Source organism: Coloeus monedula, assembly GCF_965178545.1.
Source record: "Coloeus monedula genome assembly, chromosome: 19".
Taxonomy (NCBI): Eukaryota; Metazoa; Chordata; class Aves; order Passeriformes; family Corvidae; genus Coloeus; species Coloeus monedula.
In genome coordinates, this window is record NC_138799.1 from 9860999 (window position 1) to 9867039 (window position 6041).

Sequence of the window (6041 nt, forward strand, 5' to 3'; positions counted from 1 at the left end):
CAGCCATATCACCACGATGGATGTAAGATCAGGGCAAGCTGCTCCTCAGGCTGGAAAAGCTGCTGTGTGTTGGTGAAGCCCAGCCGCACAGAGCCCTTGGAAGTCTCAGGATCTGTGCTCTGGAACATTGCAGCAGTTGGGTGCTGGCTGTGAAATAGAAGCTGAGGTGCTCTGTGTGGAAACTGTGAGTCTTTCTGGTAAAGAAATGAGGTGTCTCAAACATAAAGAAATAGCCAAAGTGATTTTTCAGGAACACAGCTTTGGAGGGAGGTGGTAATTAGGGTAGTAGTTAAATCCCAAGGTATTTCTTGGGATATGAGTATATGTCACACCTGGGGAAAATGGTCTGGCAAGGACAGCAGAGAGCCCTGCCAGACACCAGAAGGACAGTCCTTGTGCTGATGCGTGTGCTTGCTGGGAAGAATATATCAGGAATTTGCTTCCCTTTCCTGACAATCCTGTGACTGCAGTAACTATTGACAGTAACAACCTCAACTCAGTCATTAACTCTAAACCCAGTCCAGAGTGTGACCATTTGATCTTAAATGTTTTCCAGTGCAGAAAACATGGTGTGAGGGATGTTGGTTTGTGATCTCCACCCTGGGTGTTTGTACTGAAGCCTTAAAGAGGAAACAGAGGTGAAGAAGCTGGGAAACCAGTGCTGTGCCCAGAAGAGCCTCTCCCAGCCATGGCATCCTGCATGCTGCCATTCCACGTGGGAAGAGTTCCATAATTTTTGAGAGCTTTTAGGCTTTTCCCTGGCTCAGAGTTTAAATTCCAGCTAAATTCTTCCCTCTCAGATAAAAGCCTGCTCCACTGATAGGTCTGGTATTTTAAATCTGCTACAGGAGGAAAAAAAGAGTTCTTGGCAGAGCTAAATCTGTTAAACATCTTTATATCCTTCACCGGAATTCCTGATAACCAGAAACCTGTTGAGCCTTGCAGAAGAATAGGCAGGGAGAAAAAGGGAAAAGGTGAATGTGTAGTAAGGAGAGCAAGTGTTCCTCAGAGCAAGGAAACCACTTTTTCCTGTGGAAGAGGTAGCACAGACACTGCTTTGCTCTTTTTTGTTACCCTTCCCGAGTGTATCGTGCAGGTGGAGGAGCAAGAAGGGGCTGCAGCCCGACCTTTAGGGGCTTTAATACATGAAGTGTCGAGCACTGAAGTGCCGGTGCCGGCTGGTTTAGGATCTCAGACAGAATAAATGCTGCCATCTGGTGCCCCCAGCAGGCTGCACACAGCCTTGTGCCGGGCCAGCATCACATCACACACAGCCGTGCCTCCGCACCGGGCTTGCTAAATCCTGCTCTGTGGATTATCCAATGGATTACCTGCACCAGCAGGAAGAAGCACTGATGTCAGAGAGAGTCGAACAGCCCTGCTAATATAATAGAATGCTGGAGAAGGGAAAGTGCATTTTATACCTGCACTCTCCTCGTGCTCTGATGAGTTACTTGTGGTTTCTGTCAGGGCTGATAAGGAGATTTTTCCTCTTAGGCCATGGAAAAAAGAAGAAAGCAGAGAGCTGCATTGATTGTCAGAGGCCATTCTGAGTTTGGAAGAATCCTGGTAACAAGATGTAGGTACTACAGAAGTCATAATTTCCAACCCTTTTTTTCTCTCTCTTTTTTTTTTTTTAATATATCATGCTTCCTGTATCAAATATAAAAATGTGGGAAAGTAAAAATGGACAGAACACATTTGTGACACCAGCAGACTGGCTTGTCTTGCTAAATTGTCTGGACAGATTCTAACGTGATGTGGGGAGGGGAAGGAGAACACGGTGGAGGTGTGTGTGCCATGTGCACATGGAAGTCTCATTGCCCTCTGTTTAGGGTACAGAAATTGGGAAAGATTCATGGAGAGAGACCCTGAGAGCTGTGTGCCGGCACTGGCATCAGCCAGGACAAGGGAAGGACAGGAGCAGTCATGGCAGACTCCACAGCCAGGCTGGATGTCACCAAGGCTTTGTGAGCTTTGCTTTTGGTACTTGCTCCTTTTCGGTTTCAGGTGCTGACCCTGTCCCAGATCCTGCCAGGGAGGGAACTGTGCTTGGAAGCAGCCCTTGCAGACGTGCTGTGATGAGGTCAGGGGAGAGCTCGCAACTGGATGTTGCATTTCCTTGTAAGTTGGATTAATGCTCCTTATCTTGTCCTCGCTCTGGCAAATACTCCGTTTCCCTAAGTAGCATTAGGACATCACACTTGCCCTGGTCATGGATTATCTCACTGGAGGCCTGACACTGCTCACAGGAGCAACACAGGCCAAGGGTGGCTCATCTTCCTGTCTCTTTGGGGTGCACACTGGACTCTTTAAAGTCTTGGAGTGTTTTCAGCTGAGAATCATAAGGCTTGTACCACAGAGAGCAAAGGGGTCAAAATTGGAATGGGGAAAGAGAAACTTTTGCCTTCTCTTTAACTCTTGGATACAGCACTAATTGTAATTCTTCTGTAATTATCTAAAGATCAAAAAATGTTCTGACGTGAGAGATCAGAACAAGTTGCATTGTGAGAGGGAGACTGGGAACACGTGGAGGTCCCGAAAACCAGAGGAACGTCAGCTTCCCACACAGCCTGGTGCGACCAGAGCAGGCAGCAGCTGTGAGAGAGAACTTTGGGAGAGGCAGGCTCACTGCCCAAGCTCTTAGCACAGAAGATTTATGACCTGGGGGTTTTTCTGCTCTTTCATGCTAGAGGAGACAAGGAGGGGTTTGGAGGAGAAGTGGCACAAAACGTTGGTGTAATAAATGCATTAATGGCAGAGTTCAGACAGAGAATGCAGGGCAGCACCTACACTGTCGACAGCACTGTGGTGCCCACAGAGCCCAGGGAGCCTCCATCCATGTCCATGCAGCTTCCTGACTTCTTTCACCAGCCACACTGGATCAGTTCTCCTGTGACTGGCTGGAAGCTTGTTCAAGCAGTTCAATTACTGATCCCCATTACTGGAGCATGCAAACCTCTCATGAGCTTGGATTTACCCTCAGCCCAGAAAGTGCTTTTATCCTCATTGTGCTGGAGATGGAGCGAGGCTAAATGACTTCCACAGGAGAGGCTGGAAATCAGTAGGAGAGCACGAAACTAGAGCTGTATCTCTTAATCATCTTGCTGCTTCAGATGTAAGTGTTACAGCTGGAGAATGAAAAAAGGCTCTATCGTTTTCCTGTGGGCACACAGTGCGGGCCAAGCAAGCCTGAGCTGACATTTCAAAGACCTTTTGTTTTTCAAGTGGGTTCCTTCCATCTGGGAAAATGCTCTATTATCTTGGGGGGAGGGAGGCAGCAACTTGCCTCAGAAATGGCTTGATCTAGCCAGTTTGTTAGATGTCGGTCCAGACATTGTTTGGATGTCAGTCCAGACCAAGGAGAGTGGATCTGACCAATGTGTTTACTTTGCCACCTGCTTTCAGAGAAAAACACATACGCAAATTGACTGTTTTGAATGCTTTTATGTGCTCATTTATCTTGCAGGAGAACTGTGTCTCAGATGATACTCTCCCCAGACTATGTGAAAAGCTCAAGAACTGAGGATTCTTTTCAGTGGGGGTATTTACATTCTGTTACAAAAGAAACACTGGGAGTATTTCACAGGCATTCCCGGAAAAGAAGTCGGCAGTAGCTGCACACTATCTCAATGCTCTTTAATTTGGTTTGCGTCAGAGAGATCTCAAAGTCAAGAATCACATTTGCAGATGCTTGGCCAGTTCATGAACTGCTGAGGCTGCCCAGAGGTTGTATAAAGTTAATGATGCAGAACAAAGCCTTGTTCACATCTAAACTGCAGGAGGCACAGACCTGCTGCTCTCCCATCACCTTCCTTCTCTCTGGAGACATGAGCCTTGCAGGGGCTTTTTTTGCCCCACTTCAGGTGCTGTTTTCTATCTCCCAGTTCTTGTGGGGCAGCCTAACCCTGCCCTGGAACTGTTTCCCACTGCTTTAATCCCTGTCCTCACCTGGAGTTGAGGAGAGGGAAAGTCCTTGAAGTGCTTGTGCACAGACACCTGAGCAAGGAGTTGCCAATAAACATTTTCAGGAGGGTGCTTAGAGGCTTCTTGCCCTGCAGTTGAGGTAGAGGTTAATCACTGATCTCGGACAGAACTCCCTAGGTCAGAAAAGAGAACGCTGAGTTCAAGTTCAACCTGGCTGGGTGGCAGGAAGAGCACCATTATCAGTGTCAGAATTTAACCAGGGTATCCTGGCTTTTTCAAAATGCCATGGAGCCTGCGGTTAAGCCAACACAGGAGAGCTGTGTGACATAGCTCTGATAATCACAGCTTCCCTCACGCTGAGCTCTTTAGCACTGACTCAGGAGGTAAAATGTTCCCAGTGTTGCCCCTTGGGTGTTGGGAGCCTTCCAGCTGGGAACCACGCTGGGAGTCTGAAGGGCTGTGCTGCAGCAGGCATGTCTGGCAGATGGACATGGACTCCCTGACTGGTCTATCTGTTAGATCTGGGCACTTCGGGGCATTTTTTTCTTGGCTCTTGGTTCCTCTGTTTTGAATCTTACCAGTCATTTTCTTCTTCAAAGTAACATATGGAAATGGTTTGGGAACTGCCCATAGCAAACTGGTTCTGCACTGGGGACCATGGCACACAGCTGATGTGCAGCCAGACCAAAGCCTCCATATGCCACCTCTCCGGGTCCGCAGGGGTTTGTAGCCCATGAGTCATGGTGGGGTCAGAGCAGGAAGTTCAAGTGCTGTCTTCCAGACCGTTTTTGGATCATATCAATTCCTTGCTCTGTTTTTTTTATCAGCTTTCATGTGGCAAAATCACAGATTTTACACTGTGAAACTCATCCAGAGGCTCAGACTCCCTGGCAGACACTGTGCATTGCTGGGTGACAAGTGTCCTTCTGTGCCTGCATGCAGGTACACTGGAGTGTCACACTGAAAGCTGTCAAGCTCCTACAGTCAACTCCAGAGCTTGGCCAGGGACCCAGAAGTCCTCAAATAATCTACTGTTAAATGAGAATACATTTTTGTGTGTTTTGGTTTCTAATCTATGGATCTTCCTATGAATCACTGTATGGTGCAGTGAGCCAAGGTATGCAGCAGCAAGAGAGGTTTATTTTCAGTGCTAGTTAAAGCTTAAATAAAACACAAGGAGCCAAGCCTAAAGGACACAGCGTGAACTCTACCTCTGACATGTCACGGTCCGCAGTGAGCTCACAGGTTTTAATTCCACTGGTTTTCTGATGTGGATTTTGGGGCTGTTTGGGCTAATGGCAGCTTCTGTTTGTAGATTAAATATTTGTGTACCACTAAAATGTCTTCATTCCCCACTCACCCCACCCCAAGACAGTGCACACACTGCAGCCACACTGATCGGGAGTGTTCCAGGTTGTGCTGTGCCTCTTTGAAACCCCATTTGTACCTCAAGGGTGATGGGCATGGCATGATTTAACACCTAAAACTCTGTGTGTGTGACATAACCATTGGCTGCTTCAATCTGCCACTCGTTTGATTCATTTGGTTTCAACCCGAGGCTGCTCCAGGATGCTGGCACCTCACAGAACATGGTCCTAAGTTGGGTGGTACCTTCAGTAGAAGCCCTGGCACTCCAGCCCCTGTGCAGCACCCCGGCTCCCCACAGGCACTGTTAATTTGGCTGTCACTGACGTACCTTTCAAGCAGCTCTTTCTGTTCCACGCACACAGCAGGGGTAGGTGACGTCTGTGCTCTTATTTCCCACCTTGGCTCACACACACTTTCCCCCTGAGCTCTCCTCTGGTCTCCAGCAGCCACAGCCCTGGGCAGCAGATTGCTCCATGAGAAACCGATGCGTAAAGTTGTTTGAAATGAAAGTTGCGGGAATAGCGCTGACGGTAATGCGAGTTATTTACTCAGGAATGTTTAATTAGATGGTTAAGACCAGGATCTGACTATAATTCAGACCAGACCAAGTGGAAGAGGGCTTTGTTTGCTTTTAATTTCCCTTACGTCTTTGGCGGTGTGAGAATTAACACATGGGGACGTAGGAGCATCAGCTTATGGAAGTGTGATTTAAGCTTGAAAGATCAACCAGTGCTGACTCACGGGAC